Genomic DNA, 19,330 nt, shown 5'->3' with positions numbered 1-19,330 from the left:
AAGGAAAGCCACAACTCAAGAAAATAAGCAGACATTTTTTTCTTCAAAAAAAAATTTTAAAGATGCATGTTAAGCACGGATTTTAGCCCTCTATTCCATCCCTCAAGATGTCACTTCAAAAAGGAAAAGGTTTTATCCACAAAACCACCAGCGAGTAAACAGCCTTCACATTCTTAGCCTCATACACACACAGTGAGATATTTACTCTCTGATAAACAGCAATTGTAAATAAATCTCATTTAATCTCTAAAAGCCACAATAAAAATCTTTAACCTGCAAGGTAGAGTTTACAGATGTGTCTGCATGCCCTGCCAGTGCTAGAAAACACAAGGTCTTGAATAAACTACTATACCAGGAGGCACATTTTCTCGCTCAAGCATCTTACATTGACCTTCTTTAAAACAAAAATATGTACAAGGAGGAGGAAAGGGGAAAACCCAACCCCTCCCACCCCATTCTCTGTACAAATCGGCCAATAAATCTAACGAAAAGACACAAGAGAAAAGGACAGAAGCCAACAGGTGGAACAAGGCTTTTTGTTTCCTTAGAAATGCTCAGACACTTGATCTATGCTCCTCAGTCTATTTGTCTCAGGGTGTCTTTAATGATGGTTTTATTACCCTGATGATGATGATCAAGAATAATGATAACACTTCTACTCTGTGATTCCACAGCATCTCTAGCTGACGATTTCTCCACGCGTTTCAGACACAGTGATCTGTTCTGTTTCGCTCAATCCCAGGGAGGCATACAGCATCCCTGATCAGCTCCCTTGATTTTACAGATGGGGAAATTAAGGCACGGGGCACCCCACAACTCTACAGTCTCTACGACCAGAGGAATTCCTGAGACTGGAAAAGTTTCTGGATCGTCTTGTGGCAGAGTTCTCTTGCTCTCCCTTCTTGCCTGCCATGCCGCTCCTCCTCGGAGAGTCTGGGCTGGGGTGGTAAGGATGGGGTGCCTCCCCTTCACAGCAAGGCACACCAGGGCAGTGTGTGGGAAGTCCACATGCACACACAGACCCACCGGCACACTGGCACACACAAAGCTCGATGCAATCTCTGCAGTCACTCGGCAGAGCCCTGGCCGGCCCTTGCTCAGCCTGAGAATGCACAGCTTGGAGCCTGCAAGGCCTCCCTGGGCTCTGGGCTGGGGCTTCCCTGAACGAAGGCTCTGCCCTTCTCTCCCTCTCTTTCAGGCTTCCCTCTCTCTCGCTCCCTCTCTCTCTCTCTTTTCCCTCCCACACTCACACCCTCCTCCCACCCCTCTCCATCCACCCCTTCTCCCCCACCAACCCAGAGGCACAGATCGTGTTACTGGGGTTCCCTCGAAAGAGGGGCCATCCCCAGCCCTGGGCGCCTTGAAAGACTTCCAGGGGCAACGCAGGAGCTCCAATCGCAGGACCCCAGCGCTCCTCCAGAGCAGCGCAGGAATGAGACCCCCACTTCCAGGCACGGGCGAACAAGCCTGCCACCGAAGAAGGAATTGTTAGGGCTCTTACCTTTTTTATGAGGAGAAATTCTGGAGAATCATTTCAGAAACTGAGGGGGGAAAGTGAATGAAGACAAAAAAGACCCTTTTCCTGCAATCCCTGGCCTCCTGGTATCAAGACACCAGGACAACATCAAAGCAACTTAGGGGGAACACTTTAGGGGCCTATTGTCTGCTCTGGTCTGATCTGTTTTTCTTCTGACTCCCCCTCTTGCTGCGGTGACACTTGGTACGGCCCAGGCATTCATGCCAAGTAGCTTTCACACATGGAAGCTTGTCTCAAGCAATTGCTGACAAGCCACAAACAAGACATTCTCCCTCCCTTCTCTACGCCCCCCCTACTCCTCCCCCCTCCACCTTTTCCTCCTCCCCTCTTGTCTCCCCTCCTCCTTTCTTCTGAATGCAAACTAAAACTCTCCAGTGACAGGCAGGCTCGCAGGCTTGGCCTAGCTGCGCACGCAGACACGCACACGCACACACACACACACACACACACACACACACACACGCACTCTCTCTCTCTCTCAAGCAGCTCAGCTAGTTGCTGCTGCACTGGTGGAGTTAAGAGACAGGAAAAAGCCCAGGCTGAGTTGGGGGCAGGGAGAAAAAGAGAGAGGGAGAGCGAGAGCAGAGAGCCGCCTCCTCTGTCCTAGTAAAATGGCAGAAGAGAGGTGAGCCCTTTGGAAGAACAGCAGTGGCCACACACGTGTGCACACATACACAGACTCAGGCCATCTCGGCGTCAGGAAAAGTGAAATAAATGACCCGACAAAGGAAAAAACAAAGTCCCATTAGCTGGAGATTGGGGGAGTAGGGAGACTAGAGGGTGGGTGGCCCCAGGACTGGGGTTTCTGTACAGTGGTTAGGTGATTTTTCTTCTTTACAATAGAGAAAAAATTGTTTCCTAAGGATCTAGCCTTCTTTCACTGCATAAATGAGCATGGACTTGAGCTACTAGTTACAATAAAATCATGAAATGTGTAAATGTGTGAGTAAACTTAACTGTAGGTTCAACTTGTACCCAGGATATTTTTAAAGTGAAGCTTTTTTTTTTTTCTTTTAGCAGAAACCCTAGAGAGCAGTAGCAAGGAGCGTAGTAACAAGTAGTGTAAACTAGGAGAGCTGTGAAGTGTGATGCTAAAGTTACTGATTGCCAGGCTGCTGGAATTTATGGAGGGTGGGCCTGAGAGTTGGAGGAGGGGAGGGTGAGTCTGCGTGCTGTTTTCTAGGAATAAGAGGGGAATGAGGTAGGATAATGAATATGGCAAGAAACAAGCAGGAATTTGATTGGTGTGGAGGGAGGAGGTGGGGGCTGTAAAGGAGTGGAGAGAGAGAGAGAGAGAGAAACAACACTGCATTAAAAAAAGAAGAAAAATGGAAACCCAGAGAGATTAAAACATGCAGAGTAAATGAGATGGTAAAAGAAGGCATAAAATGTGAGCAAAAAGGAGCACAAAGGATGTGCAAATTTGCAGATGGCATGAAATCAGGAGGACCAATTGAGATCAGGAAGAAGAATGACAGGATGATTATATGACATTGATATTTTTAGATACTGTGGACTCACAGACCTAACAAGATCTCCTCTGCCTAGGCCAGAAGAGTCACCCCTATACAACAGGATCTGAATGGAAGCTTAGCTCCTAACTGGTGCTAAATCAGATCTGTACTTTTTCATGAAGATTGTTTAGACTCTATTCCTCAGAATCTTCCTCTACAAAATGGAAATTATGTGAACACACATCACTCATTCCTTCATAGGGGTGCAGTAAAGAATAAATTATGACTTCTTTCATACTTAGTACTAGCGAAATGAGGTGTCACTACCTAAAACTCACCACATCAAAGACATAGACTTGTTCCTGTTATTTTCCACCTTAATTTGCTTCTCCATTATCCCTGATCCCTGAACTGTCTGTCCCGACTCCCATTAATGATGATGATGTGGTGATAATAATGATAATAATTACTTTTTTTTAAGTATTTACTTGATTCTTAGCATTTTCCCATGCATTTATACCATGAAGTAATTTCTGTTAAGCTCATTTCCATTTACAGATGATAGAAAAAGAGGCACAGAGAGGTTAAGCAACTTGTCTGAGGTCACACAGCAAGGTAGAGGTAGACCTGAAATCCAACTGAGGTCTGTGTGATTCTAAAGCCCCAGCATTTACCCACCACATTGTGCCTTCTCACTGGAGTAGACCAGGTAGTCCATGGCACTTCAAGTCCAGTCAGCCATACAAGTACACTGTTTTTTCTGTACCCCAGGGTTGGGTTTGGATCCTTTCATTTTGAGCCAGGGGAACTTCTGACCTCCCCTTAATAGGTTACTGACTCACCGTCCACTTCTAAGTGGTGGTGACTCACTATACACAATGAGGCCTCCTAGGTAAGAATTGCATAAAGGGTCGACTTAACCTTCAATGACTGCACTATTTTCAGATTGCTAGGGAATGGAGAAAGGTAGCTAAGACCAGAAAAACTTCTTTTTCTTAAGTATAAAAAAGTTTTTTTAAATAAAAAAGCAAACTAAAAGGCCCATAGATATTGATGATAATGATGATGGCAACAACTAACATTTATTAAGCATTTCCATATATTAAACAACCACATACAGTGTAAACTATTAGTGTTTCTATTTTCTAGATGAAGGAGCTGAGGCACAGAAGTGAAGTAAGGTGTTAAGGTAATCCAGCCAGGAGGTAGTGGCTGAGATATGGCCCCAGGTGGTCTACCTTTCTAGAGACCAGGATCGCCACCACTATGCTGTACTGCTAAGGCAGCAAAAAGACTTGCTCCGATTGTTAGAGTGAAAGTAAAAATGCTCAGTGAGAGAAAGAAGAAAGAGGCGGTCATGATCCTAACATTTTCACATGCATTTTAAAATCTCATGACATCTCCTGAAAGTAGCTAATGAAGAAGAAAGCATGTGCCCAGGCCCCCAAACAACCTTTAGTTTTCCAATTCCTCCACTTGGCAGAGGACAGAGAATGCCAGGCCTCCAGGCCAGAGCATGTTGGTAAGAACACCAGGTCAGACTATCTTGCCTCCGGCACTGATGGCTTCCACCTGCCAACTCCAAAGAGAAAAAAGAAATTCCAAGTGGATATGTGAACAAGGTCAATGAGTGAGCATTTCTAAGTGTATTTTACAAGACTTATGAATGCTGAGCATGGAGTATAGATGAAAACGTCCTAGACTCTTAGGCAGAAGACCTGGCATTCTAGTGCTGGTTCTATACTCACCAGTGTGTGAGCACAAGCCTTGCTATCTGAACCCTATTTCCTCAATTATAAAATAAGCTAATGGCATTAGCTCTAAAACCCTTTCCAGTTCTGAAATGCTATCATGCTAGTAGTTATCTGGTTGATGAGGGAAAGACTGGAAACCAGACTGGGCGCGGTGGCTCACGCCCGTAATCCCAGCATTTTGGGAGACCGAGGCGGGTGGATCACGAGGTCAGGAGATCGAGACCATCCTGGCTAACACAGTGAAACCCCATCTCTACTAAAAATACAAAAAAATCAGCTGGGCGTGGTGGCATTTGCCTGTAGTCCCAGCTGCTGGGGAGGTTGAGACAGGAGAATGGTGTGAACCCGAGAGGCAGAGCTTGCGGTGAGCCGAGATCGCACCACTGCACTCCAGCCTGGGCGACAGAGCAAGACTCTGTCTCAAAAAAAAAAAAAAAACAACTAGAAGCCAAGGTAACTGATGAGATGTGTTTGGCACATGTGTGAGAAAATGTGTTGGAGGGGGTGGTGGCATTAAGGAATGGAACAAGAATTAGACTCTATCTGGGCTGTTCTACCCGGATTGCAACACACCTCTTCCAAAACGCCTTCTACATGATAGCCACTTTTCACTTTATTTTGTTTCACTGCTAGAGCTCCCACCAATTACAAATTCACTTGCATTATTAATAATCCTTTAAAAATGTAAACAGCTCTGGAAGGGATAAGGGAAGTCAGCCTTTCCTACTTTAGCATGAATTATTTCATCAGCCTACTTTTCTACAAATTCCTAGATCATATCAAACAGCCATTTAGAGTAGAGGGAGAGGAGGAAAAAAGTAGTAGGAGCCGGTAGATAGTTTTGGAACTTAGAAGACTCCTTGGTGTAAGGCAGGTCTGATTTGGAGGCTGTACAGGGCAGTAGAAAGAGAAGGGACACTAGGAAACGAGACAGGCTATAGGAGGTGAGGAGATGTGGAAAGCAAAGACTTTCAAAACTTTTATCTAGCCCAGCCCAGAATGAATTGAAGGACCTTCATCATTCTCCATATTCCTTCTCCCTTTTCCTGCATCTGGCACAGGCTCATAATAGGTTCCTGTGGGTTCCCTATGGGACTTAAGGTTCATTCAAAACATGGGAAAAATGCTCAGATTTCTAAACAACCAACTTATAAAATAACCATAAAAACTACAGCCCATTCATAATTTGATATCTACCTACATGTATATATTTAACTGTGGAAAAGAATGTGGGAGGAGGACAAATGAGACTTCTCCTCCACATTTCTGAAAGGTAAATTGTCTGACTTAAAGGAGAGAATCAAGCAGAAAATCAAGAAACACATTTTAAGATTTACCAAGATAAAGGAGCAATTTAGTGGCTGGCAAGATTAGAACTCACCTAATCTGAAAATAGCTACCTCTTACTAATAATAAGTAAATTAAATTACAGAAAAATATAGCACTCCTCAATGATTAAAAGCCAAGGTAAAATGGCTGCATTTTGGAATTGAAAGATTCAAGTTCTGATATCAGTGTGCTTACAAGCTAAATGACCTTGGCCAAGTCTTTTAACTTTTCTGAGACAGTTTCCAGCGAGTTACTATGTAAACAAGCAGTGAAGTGCTATACAAATTTTAGCTAGTAATATATAATAACATTTAGTAAGAATAGCAGTGCTATGTGCTAGGCATGTGCCTTATATGCATTATCTCATTTAATCCTTGCAATTCACCCTATCAGGGGAGTACTACTATTGGGAGTACTACTAGTGGTGTTTATTTACTTGGTCTCTAGACCCAGACAGACATGACATTGAGTTACAGGCTCTGCTACTTTGTGACTCTGGACAAGTTACTCAACCTTTCTGAGCTTCAATTTCTTCTTCTGTAAGATGAGGATATTAATAGTACTTTCCTCATGGGATTATTTTGAGGATAAAATGAGATAATGAATGTATGTGACATAATTAGCATAGTGCCCAGTACATAAAAAGTAATCAACAAATGTTAGACGTTATATTTGTTCTCATTTTACAGGCTTGCTGAGATGAAGTACTTTCTTTGTCCAGGGTCACACAGTTCATAACTATAAGGGCCTCAAACCTGGTTCTGTTTGACCCAAAGCCCCTGTTATTTCAGCTGTTTTATATTGTCTATCTTGCTATGGATTTTTCAGACCTACAGATAACTGAAGGGGCAGACTAATTATCATCATTTGTTCTGTCCTTATTAGGTTCCCATTTGAATGGTTAGTCTGTAAACAAACACTCAAGGAAAATATTTTCTATACAGGACACTTTAGAGAAACAATGTTAATATTTAAAAATACTATTTGAGGCTGGGTGTAGTGGCTCACACCTGTAATCCCAGCACTTTGGGAGGCTGAGATGGGAGGATCGCCTGAGGCCAGGAGTTTGAGACCACCGTGGCCAACATAGTGAGACCCTGTCTCCTAAAAAAAATAATAAATACTACATCAGCATAGTGCAGAAAGTTAAAAAAAAAATAAAAAGCTCAAAAAATTTAAAAATGGAAAAAACAAAAATACTAATTGAAAAGACCCCTCAAAGTGACCTACAGTAGAGTTCAAGCATCTCAGAAAAGCACAGTGACAAATTCATGATTTAGGACTTAAACATTATTCATTTAAATTTCATCTTTTTCTCTTCTCAGCTAAGCTTCAGGTCACTAGAGAGCATTAAATGGCCAAAAGCTCCAATATAGAAGAAAGAACAAGGCATCTGGGTAATCCACAAACTATAGTATGTAATATGTAATATGTACTATGAGATGGGTAGAAAATTGAGAACTACAGTTTATATAAGCAAAAATATTTAAGGGAACACAACTAACTTATAAATATGTGTTAACAAGAGATTCACATTATTGAACTCTGGTGAGAGGCAGCATCATTGTAGTGAGGAACAGAAATTCCCCATCCTTCAGAATAAATGAATGCAGCTTCTTTGTTCTTTTTAAACAATAATAAATCAGAAGAATGGACTCATATATGGGTAGGCCGACAGGATGACCATTCTAGAATTGGCCAACAGACTAAATGCCCAAGATCTTAACATATTTTTTTTAAAAGCATAGCTATTTTTTTTTTTTTCTGGACCACTTTCTGAAAAAACTCTAATTGTTGCAGAAGACCTAAGAAGGATCCTAATTAGCTGATAAAGGAGAGTCAAAGAGATTTGCTTGAGTTCATATGCATTTGATTTGTATTTGTAATTGTTACTTAAATGCATTAAGTAACGATAAATTGGAGTTCTGTGCATTTCATGTAGAGATGCGGCACCTATGTATGTGAACACTCACACAGTGTCCTCTTGCAGAAGGATCAGCCACGATTGTGCCTTATTAGAACCCCAGATATGAAAGTCTTAGAATGTCTACCATGAACATGGTATATGTGTAATAATACAACTGACATTTCAGTAGGACAGCAAAGCCACTTTGTCCTGTCCCCAACTCCTAATGAAGATGTGGAAAGGAGCTTAGAACACTCTGAAAAAGGCCTCAGGAATTGATATGAGCCAAAGCAAGGAAGGCACAAACAAGAACAAGTTGCATTTGCTGTGGGCTGTGTTTGTAACGCCCCTTCCCTGAAATATGCTTCTGCCAGAAGCTTGCAGCTCATCAGAGCAGAAAGAGGCAGCGGAGCTACCAGTGGAGCAACTGGTTTTGGTAAACAATGAACTAACTTCTCCCTCAGGGGAGCAGATCAGAGGAGATGTAATAAACTATGGAGAGAAACTCTCCAGCCATTTGCAGAGACTCATTCACCAGAAAGAGACTGCCTCTTCTGATTGACCTTCGCTGCTGCAATGGTGTTGAACATGAGCTTACGCTGGCCTTGGTTAATGGGCAGAGAGTTTCAGGTATGACCTGGGGCACTCAGCTGTTCTCAGGACTGCTTAGATGCCTGCAGAGGCAACAGCTACCTAGGCCACTAGCCACAGCTAAGTAGATTCTCTGCTGAAACTAATCTTGAGTTCAGTTTGGACTGATTCTGAGAGGGCTATGTATAAAAGGATTTCTCACCAGCTGGGCTCCAGAGTTCGAGTTGTTCTGCCCTACAGAGCTGGATGGAGATAATTGCTCTGAAACTATTATAGTTGCATTCATAGTACATCTGGATCTGAGGTTGTTTGACCTCTGAAAACCTAAAATGGAAATAATGCAATTATCTGAGCTAAAGACAATTTAATAAAAAACAGTACTGAAGCCAGGAAAAGGAAATTTATCTTTTATACCATGTCTTTTGCCTAGCAATGGAATGTGTACCTTTCGTAAAGATGAAAGATGCATGAAAGACTGAATAGAAGGTAGTGTTTTTCATTCAGTTCAATAAGTGTTTGCTGTTACCTATTACGTGCAAAAGACTGCGCTAGGACTGGGGACACCAAAATGAGGAAGACTTTTTCCCTGTTCTAAAGGAGCGTTCCATCTAGATAGCAGGAAAGAGAAAGATGTACACTAGTAACCATGACACAGCCATCATGAAATAAATGAAGCCAGCAAGTATTATAGGCATTTTGAAGTGTCTGCACAACACATTCCCTCTGTTTTTGAAAAATAATCCCTAGACAACCCGCTCAGTTAAGCTTCTGCACTTATATATATACTGTATGACCAGTTCCCCTGGCCAATCCGATTCTCTCTCCCATAAATTTATTTATTTATTTATTTTGAGACAGAGGCAAGCTCTGTCTCTCAGGCTGGAGTGCAGTGGTACGATAGCTCACTGTAACCTCCGCCTCCGGGTTCAAGCGATTCTCCTGCCTCAGCCTCCCAAGTAGTTGAGATTACAGGCACACACCAGCATACCCAGCTAATTTTTGTATTTTTCGTAGAGACAGGGTTTCACCATGTTGACCAGGCTGGTATCAAACTCCTGACTCCTCAGGTGATCCACCCACCTCGGCCTCCCTAAGTGCTGGGATTACAGGTGTGAGTCGCCGTGCCTGGCCTTCTCCCAGAAATTTAAAAGTAGGGTTCACAGAAGCTAGTTGATCTCTATTAGTTCTTGAACTGATAAAACTGATGAGGAAAAAAAAAAAGAAGAAGTAGACCCACTTAGAGACATAGAGATAAGAATCCATGTGGCCCAAGACAGAGAGAGAGAAAGAGAGAGAGAGAGAGAGAAAGAGAATGAAGCCCAAAGCCCTGGTGGAGGTTTCCTACACTAAGGTGTTCCTAGTTCTAAATCGTTCCCCTTTCTCCCTCCCACTAGACTGGTTCTAATGGATTCCTTTTGCTTGCACCAACAGAGTGAAAGCGAAGCTTTGTGGTTCAACTCAACCTTTGTCGGTTGCCAAGCACTGTGCTAGTTCTGGATGAACAGCAGTAAATTGAACACGCAAGGAGTTTGAAGCTTCATAGGAATTTTGGTATGGGGGGACACCCAGTGTTTAGTATATACTATAAAGAAGTGCTTAGAGGACTCTGAGGAGGCAACAACTTTTAATTCTTCAGGGGAATTTTAACAGGTGTGATGGGATCACGCATCTCAAGAAGAGGAAAAGGCACTACTCACTGAAAAGGCAGGAAGGTTATATTAAGATGTTACTTCTACACTTCATTGCCCCTCTAATTTTCAGCCAGGCTCCAGAATGGCAAGCTAGCTTGCTCCCTGTGACCCACAGGCCAAATCCAGCCTGCCACCTGTTTTTACACAGTACTGTCTGCAAGCTCAGAATGGTTATTACATTTTAAAATAGTGGTTGGAAAAAAATTAAAAGAATATTTCATGGCACTTGAAAATTATAGGAAATTCAAATATCAATCTCCATAAAGTGTTATTGGGGCTGGGCATGGTGACTCACACCTGTAATCCTAACGTTTTGGTAGGTGGAGATGGGAGGATCACTTGAAGCCAGGAGTTCAAGACCAGCCTGGGCGACATAGTAAGACCTCATTTCTACAAAAATTAAAAATTAGCCAGGCATGGTGGTGCATGCCTGTAGTCCCAGCTACTCAGGAGGCTGAGGGAGGAGGATGACTTGAGCCCAGGAGCTCCAGGTTACAGGGAGCTATGATTGCACGACTGTACTCCAACTTGGACAACAGAGCAAGATCTTGTCTCAAAACAAACAAACAAACTAAAAAGAAGTTTTCTTGGAACATAGCCTCTCTCATTTGTTCACGTATTGTCTATGGTTGCTTTTGCACTACAACCACAGCATTAAGTAGCTGCAACGGAGACTGCATGGTCTGCAAAGCTTAAACTGTTTCTGTCTGGTCCTTCACATAAAAAATGTTGCTGACCAGGTGGGGCACAGTGGCTCACGCCTGTAATCCCAGTACTTTGGGAGGCCGAGGCAGGTGGATCATCTGAGGTCAGGAGTTCGAGGCCAGCCTGGTCAAAATGGTGAAACCCCATCTCTACTAAAAATACAAAAAATTTGCCAGGTGTGATGGTGGGCGCCTATAATCCCAGCTACTTGGGAGGCTGAGGCAGGAGAATTGCTTGAACCTGAGAGATGGAGGTTTCAGTGAGCCGAGATTGCGCGATTGCACTCCAGCCTTGGCAACAAGAGTAAAAGTCCGTCTCAAAAAAAAAAAAAAAAAAAAGTTGCTGACCCATCCACCCATTCAGAGGTTTCCTCTGAATATTTGGGAGGTGGAGATACAACCTTAGAAGAAATATAATGGAAACAAAACCATGTATCAATAAGTACTTCAGAAGATTGTTTTAAGAATCATCCATACTATTTGTCAAATGAATAAAGACATGTAAAAAAGTGTATATGTTTTGGATCTCATAGAATGTGTATATAGATATACATAAATCTAGCCTGAAAAGTATGCAATAAGCTATGAATATGGGTTATTTTTCTTTCTTTCTTTTCATTTCTTTCTTTCTTTTTTTTTTTTTCTTGAGATGGAGTCTTGCTCTGTTGTCTAGGCTGGAAGTGCAATGATGCAATCTTGGCTCACTGCAACCTCTACCTCCCAGGTTCAAGCGAGTCTCCTGCCTCAACCTCCCAGGTAGCTGGGACTACAGGCGCATGCCATCACGCCCTGCTAATTTTTGTATTTTTAGTAGACACAGGGTTTCGCCATGTTGGCCAGGCTGGTCTTGAACTTCTGACCTCAGGTGATCCACCTGCCTCGGCCTCCCAAAATGCTGGGATTACAGGCATGAGCCACCGTGCCTGGCCAATATGGGTTACTTCTGACATGTGGATCATGGAGAATTTTATTTATTAAAAAATAATATAAATAATAACCACTTTATATGTACTGCTTACTATGTGCAGAGCACTGTGCTCATTGCCTTATGTATACAGCGTCTTATTTAAATTTCCCAAGAACACTAGATGTTAGAACTATCATTGCTGTCATTTAACAAATAAGAAAAGTGGAGCATAGAAGAGTTAAATAAGACCACCCAGTGAGTATTAGAACCAGAAAGTAAACATAGACAGTCTGCTGTGCTTTTTATGTGACTTTTTATAAGGCATTGGTCAGCAACTTTTTTATGCGCTTTCCCTCTTTCTAGTGCACTACACTTGGTCTTTTTATGTTATACATTTCTCGTTAGAAGTTTTAAACACCGATTACTTTTGTAATCAGGAAAAAATATACCTAAAAATATATATAAAGTACCTAGTATGGTTACTGGCAGACGGTGAAGGTGGTGATAATGAGAAAGAGGAGGAGAAGGAGGAGGAGGAGGATGACAGCTTGCATTTGTTGACTTCTTCCTATGATTCAGGTTTTGGAACGATGTACCCGGCACCTTACATGCTAGTTTAATTGAGGAGACATTTGATGAATTATTATTGCTGTTATTATTCTTGTCACTATCAGGTGTTTCTTAGAGCCCCAGAGATGGGCTGGGGCTGTGTGGGTCTGGGATGGAGCATGTCATCTCAAGTCTCTAGCCCAAGGGTTAGGAAGAAGTTGTTCCTAATATTTCCAGCTCTCCCTTGCAATTTCAGGTGGTCAGAATATGACTGGGTGGCCAGATGACTGCGGGCTTGAGTGATATAGAGTTCTAAATCTGGCTCCAGAACCTATTAGCTCTGTGGCCTTGCTGTAGTTCTTACATTGTCACAGTTGGATATATTTATCCCATTTTCCCAATCCCACCTTGCCTAGTGGGGCAACAGGTATTCAAGACCACTGGGAAGGCCCTGCTGTCCCACTGGCAGGCCTCCCATAGCCTAAGAGCCTTTCCTGAAACATTCATTTCCTTGGGTTAAAGCTCTGCTAGGGAGAGGTGACATATTAAGCCACTGACACCGTGGCAATTTAATTTCATGGAATCACAAGATGTTAGAGCTGGGAGTCACCTAGCATCTAAAGCCTCATTATTCCTGCATCTAAATCCATTTTTTCCTTTTTCCATTTACAGTAGGAGAGGTGTCCCTGCTCCTGTCTAAGCAAATCCTTCTTGCACTGTGGATCTCACCTGCCATTACTCCCTCTCTTTCCCACACCAGCACTGCTGCTGGCCTCTCTCCATCAGTATTTAAATAAGCTCATAAGCTCAACTGTCTCTTAACTTCTAGGTCAAGCTTCTTTTTTTTGAGACATAGTCTAGGTCTGTCACCCAGGCTACAGTGCAGTGGCACGATCTCGGCTCACTGTAACCTCCGCCTCCCAGATTCAAGTGGTTCTCCTGCCTCAGCCTCCAAGTAGCTGGGACTACAGGTGCCTGCCACCACACCCGGCTAATTTTTTTTGTATTTTTAGTAGAGATGGGATTTCACCATGTTGGCCAGGCTGGTCTTGAATTCCTGACCTTGTGATCCACCTGCCTCAGCCTCCCAAAGTGCTGGGGTTACAGGCATGAGCCACTATGCCCAGCCTCAGTGAAACTTCTTATGAGAATTGCCTGTAAACTTTGAGGGGCAGATGGGAGAGCTCTGGGTATTTAGGGCAAGCCTATGTTTAGGGGAGCCTGGGTCGCTTGGAGGAGGAAGAGTGAGTGACACAGAAGTTGGTTGGGAAATGGAGGAGGGAAAGTGGAAGGTTCCTGTGGACAAACTACTGTCTTCCTAATTTTACCTAAAACCAATACTAACTTTTCACAACAACAAATAAATTATACTGGGTTTGGGTACCTGCTCTGAGTATGCTAGCCAGGTCCTGTGGGGGATATAGCTCAGTACCCACCACATCACTGCCTTTGATATGTTCACAGCTGCATCTGGATACTCAGTTACAGTATCAGCACAGGGTAGTGCATGATTAAGACTAAATCAATGGTACAGGTTAGGGGTTCCCAGACAAGAAGCATCAGCGAGGGTCATTTGGGAACTTGTTAGCAAGGTAAATTCTCAGGCCCTGGCCCAGACCTACTGAATCAGAAACTCTGGGAATCAGAAACTCTGGGGGTCCTGGCAACCTGTGTTTTCAAATGCCCCCTGAGTGATTCTGATGCATGCTAGGGTTTGAGAACTGCTGGTACAGGCAATAAGAACCAATGTAGGCTGGAGTTTCAGGTCAGACTTACAGGGCATTCAGCACTTAAATTTGATTCTGATCAATGAAGTACAGCAAAGGGTAGAGAATGATCCAGAAAGAGTAAACCAGATGAACAAATGTATAGATATTGGGTTGTGTAAACGAGAGAAGGGGTTGGGGGTTACTGAGGGGGGTAGAAGGAGGAGCGGCCTGGCCTGGTTGACGTGGAGAACCTGCAGAGGATGATGGTGAGGCCAGGAAGCCTTGACTACTAGCTATCATCTGGGGAAATAGAAACCTCTTCTGTGTCTCTCTGTAGAGAGGGCTCCACCTACCACATCTAAATTCTTTCTTTCCTTTACCTTCACAGCCATTCTCTTCCAGCCTCTCATCTCCTGAGGTGAGGATCACCCCTCTCCTTTGACGTTCACAGCTCTGATCCAGGATGGCATTTCTTTTCCTGCCTCCCCCATCAGTACTTCCTCCTTCTTCCTCTGAATCCACCCCCTCACTACTGCTACAGATGAAAAATTATAAAACACTCTTGAAAAACTGTTCCTAGAGAGGCTACATGATTTGAACAAGTTCCTATTCAAAGCATCAGGGGAGCGACACCTGCCTCTTAAATCCTGACAGCGTATACCAGGGATTCATTAGGCATGAACAGAGGATGGTTTTTGGAGCCGGCTTTCTACTGTGCCTCGACAGTTAGTTACACAGGGACCTTGCAGAAGGCTGAATGTGTTATGATTGGAAGCAGTTCTCTGTGGGAAGTCCCTTCCAAAGCCCAGAGGAATCCTTTAAGGTGGTGCAGACTTGTTTCCCAGTGGGATCTTCTCAGAAGACAGAGCCTCCAAATGCATGTTTAGGCTCTGATGTTTAGAGCACCTTATTCCTGAGAGGCAGCCTGTTGTTGTGGGATGTGCAGCAGGTGATGAATGCACTGGAAGAAGGGATTCTTTTTTCTCTTCAAGGTTTTTATTGGAAGACCAAGGTGTTAAGCCTGAGCTCTTCTATTTGCTAGCCAGATGATTTTGTCTCATTGAGCTAACTTTTCTTGGTTGCCCTATCTGTAAAATGAGGCTAGTAAGGCCAACTTGCAGAGACACTATGAGGATCAAACGAGCGGTCAAAGTGCACCATAAGTTACACAGTACCGCACAACACTGCTGTTACTGCAATAGTCTCTAAGTTGGTCTGCCTGTTTCCTGTCCTCTCCCTCCTCCATTAGACCTTGTCCAGTGCTGTGAACTGGTTTTCCCAAAATACGATTTTAGTTAAATGGCAGGATAATATTCAAGATATTATTAATATTTTCCATGTCTGCTTCACCTGCAACATTCCTTTTCATATCCTGGTGGATATAGGTGACATGAGGGACAAAACAAAGAGACAAGTGCTTGTGAATACAGGGGTTCCAGCCCTTCACCTCTTTCAGACCAGGAAAGACCTTGCAACCCTCATGAGGAGCTGTGGCTGGGACCCTTGTGGAGTAGAGCTACAGGATGAGGATGTCCCAGGGGCACGAGGGGGAAAGCGGTCAAGGACCAGCTCCCTTCCCCAGTGCCTGCTAAGCCCCCCAGAACCTGGTCTTCACCCTGAGCATGGAGGACTGGCCCATCCTTACTGAGATGTTGCTTTCACCAGAGACCGGAAGGAAGGTTGGAAATAAAATTCCATGTCAGTTCTTGGATATTTTAGTTTGAGGCTTGACATTTGAAAAACTGTTACTGACCATGTTGCTTCCGTAATCAAAAGGCCTCAGCGACTCCTTATAGTCTTCAAATTCAAATCCATATGTTATCCTGTCATCTCAGCTTCCTGCAACCTAATCAGCCCTCCCTGCCCCAGCCAATCCGTCAGATTTCCCAGTCTCTTCTTCCAGCCCATTCCTGGCTCCTAAGCTCCAGCTGGGTCTGTCCCACTCCCCACTAGGATCTCTGCCATGGAGTCCCACAGTTTCCTCAACTCATTATCTCCTCACCTCCTTTACTTCCTATAGTTCCTCTCACTGGTAGCAGCCTCACACAAGACACACTTAGAGGAGCAGAACCTGGGAGTCATTCCAGTCCTCCCTTCACATTTCTCCCTACATCTAATCAATCCTAACATCTGGCAGAGCCTACTTACTCAACATTTCTGGATTCTGTTTCTTTCTCTGTATTCTCACCCCTACTGCTTTAGTTCTGGCCTCATTATTTTTCATTCTGACTTCGGCTTCTGCCTCTTTCCTCACCACCCCCTTGCCTCCCTCCTCCTTGCTGCAGAAGTAGCAGAGTATAAGGGTTAAGAGTTTGGCCCTGGAGACAGAGTATCTTTCTACTCCTTACTACTCAACTGACTTGGGGCAAGTGTGCATGCATCTCTCTGGAGATGATTAACATTATTGTGAGGCTCGATGTTTAAATCATAGTTGGCCCTAAATAGTGTAAATAATATAAGACAATGTTATAATTTATTATCTTTCTAAAATGCAAATGTAGTATGTCCTTTCCTATGAAACCTTTCAGTGATTGCCCTGTCCTCTGAATAAAGCCCAAATTCCATAGAACATCCTCAACGTGACTTTATGACCTGATCTCTACCCATCTAACTACCTCATTTCCCATCACTCTCCAGTGGCCCTTGTACCCCTTCCTCCAATGTACCTCCTAAAGGGCCCCTGCAGCCCTTTGTGCTTGCAGCACCATGGCTCCCTCCTTACCCTCTGAGCCCCCAGCTCATTTCCCGGGAGAACCTTCTGCATGCAACTTTATACCTACCTTGGCTAATATACTTACCACATTGTAATAGACGTTTTCCTTTATGTGTTTGCCTCCCCCATTAAACTACAAACTGTTTGAGGGAAAGAATGATGATGTGTTCATCTTTCAAGCACATAATAGATATCAAAAAAAAAAGTTTGTTCAGTGCATTGATGAATCAATAATATAACAGCCATGATCATTCCTGCCTCCGTGAGCTTCCTCCTAATGTCTTCTTGCTTGGGATACCATCCCTCACTCCCATCTGTTTAGCTAATACCACACCTTCAAGGTCCAAATCAAGTCCCACCACCCTCAAAAAGCCATACCAGACTACTCAACCAGGCAACTCTGATAACACTCACCCCAAGCAAGCTCTGTGGCCTCATAAAGCATGATCACATTCTGCCCCGTATTGGAGTTATTCTCATACAGATTGACACCAACTCAATGAAGCATAGGTCCCTTGAGGGAAGGGAACCCATCCCAAGCTCTCTGTCTCTTACGGCCTTCAGTGTAGTGGGTGCTTAGTGTCTTTTAGATAATGAGTCAGTAAATGAATACATGCGAGCATGAACAAATGAATTGATGTCTCCCTTGTCTTAACTTACTGTAGCAATATCCTGTTTTGTGCACTTTGAGATGTGATCATATATGATCTTGCTTTATGATTTAACATATTCCCTCTGCAAGAGTTAGGGCTGCCATGTAGGGCTTTTCTTTTTCCCACAACCCCAATGGCAGGGCTGAAAAAAAAAATAGGAGTTTTGTAACTACTTCTTGAGGAATTGAACCAGCTCCTCTGACTAGAAATGGAAATAAACTGTAAAAAAGAAGAAATTGGTCTGGTATATTACAACCAGTTCCACTCGGTGTATGTGCTTCTGCAAGGCACTGTTTTTCTCCTGTTCAAGTCTGTTTCTCTAGCCTGCGGCTAAACATTACAACCAACGCAGCTCCCACTACTCTCATCCTATTCAATGCCAATAGCAGTTTTCCTGGGGATCCTTCTTCAGTTAAAGCCTGCAGTTGCCTGCTCCTATTCTAAGTTGATCCTGAGGACAAACTTTTGGCTTTATCATCAACTGGCAGACCTGGTAAGATCAGAATGATTTTTTTTTTCAATAACAACAACAACAGCCAGCATTTAGTGAGAGCTTACAATGTAGCAGGTAATGAGCTAACTGCTTAAAAATACTTAGTAATAATAATACCTGATTACATTTTATTATAAGAGACTTGAGGCCGGGTGTGGTGGCTCACATCTGTAATCCCAGCACTTTGGGAAGCCGAGGTGAGAAGATCACTTGACGTCAGGAGTTCAAGACCAGCCTGGCCAACATGGAGAAACCCCGTTCTCTACTAAAAATACAAAATTTAGCCAGGCACAGTGGCACATGCCTGTAATCCCAGCTACTCGGGAGCCTGAGGCACAAGAATTGCTTGAACCCAGGAGGTGAGGTTGCAGTGAGCCGAGATCATACCACTGCACTCCACCCTGGGGGTAGGGGGCAGAGCAAGACTATATCTCAAAGAGAAAGAGAGAGAGAGATTTGAATAGTTCAGAAGTATATAGAATAAAACATGAAATTCTCACTATTTTTTCTGGATTTAGTCAATTAACCCTTATAAAAATAGTGAACTGATATATAATCAGGCACTATTTTCTGCATTTCACGTACATTAACTTGTTTTAAGCCTCACAACAATCTTTTGAGGTAGGTGTTCTGTTATCACCCCCATTTCACTGACAAGGAAACTGAGGCACAGAGAGGCGTAGAAAGATTCACTAACCTGCCAAGTGGCCGTGATGGAAGCGGCTGAGCCCAGATTCAAATCCAGGGAGTCTGGCTCCAGCATCCACGTTCCTTATCATGATTTTACTGCCTTTGGAGTAGTAATAAGGTTATTCTCATTTTATAGATTTATTTATTCACTCAGCAAATATGTATTGCCAGGTGCAATATGAGGCTCTAGGGCTCTTGTAGAGAATAAGGCAGACTTCACGGAGCTCCCATTCTACATGAGGAAACAGTGGCCCCAGAAGGTAAATACTTGTTGAGCAAGGGTTGTTTAGCCAATAAACAGCTCTGGGACCCTTGGGTCTGACTCCAAGGCTAATGTTCTTAATCCTAGGCCGTACTGCTTCCCTGAAGAGAGTCCCATATTACTGGCCCGGGAAGACTGTAAGGATTCCTGCAGGTGGGCAGCCTGGGTGACCTGAAATGTGCCACAGCAAGGACCAGTGTCATTCTCTCACCTTTCCTTCTCCGCTGTCCTCTCTCCCTTCTTCTCCTTATCACTTTCATGTGCCTTCAAGTGTACAAGGGTAGAATCTGACGGGGGCACTCAGGGCTGGAGAGATTGCTGAGAAGAAAAAGCCCACTCCCACGGCTCTCTCCAAGCATTGCCTCAGCCGTGTCTAAACTACCTGAAC

At 43.6% G+C, this 19,330-nt stretch overlaps 1 protein-coding gene across 6 annotated transcripts in view; it reads right to left on the bottom strand.

Moving 5' to 3' along the window:
• The window catches only part of BCL9 (BCL9 transcription coactivator), an 89,513-nt gene extending 87,733 nt beyond the window's left edge, over positions 1-1,780 (bottom strand). For 5 of the 6 annotated variants that reach the window (XM_023193423.2, XM_023193424.2, XM_023193422.2 and 2 more), the window contains exon 1: positions 1,502-1,780. The gene's annotated coding sequence lies outside the window, so the exon portion shown is untranslated. The remainder of the gene's footprint in view (positions 1-1,501) is intronic. The other variant, XM_023193421.1, reaches the window with a different exon arrangement.
• Between the last annotated feature and the right edge of the window lie 17,550 nt (positions 1,781-19,330).

Source organism: Piliocolobus tephrosceles, chromosome 1 (genome assembly GCF_002776525.5).
Source record: "Piliocolobus tephrosceles isolate RC106 chromosome 1, ASM277652v3, whole genome shotgun sequence".
NCBI classification, from domain to species: domain Eukaryota; kingdom Metazoa; phylum Chordata; class Mammalia; order Primates; family Cercopithecidae; genus Piliocolobus; species Piliocolobus tephrosceles.
The sequence above is the reverse complement of the archived record's forward strand: the minus strand, read 5'-3'. Positions and strand labels throughout refer to the sequence as shown.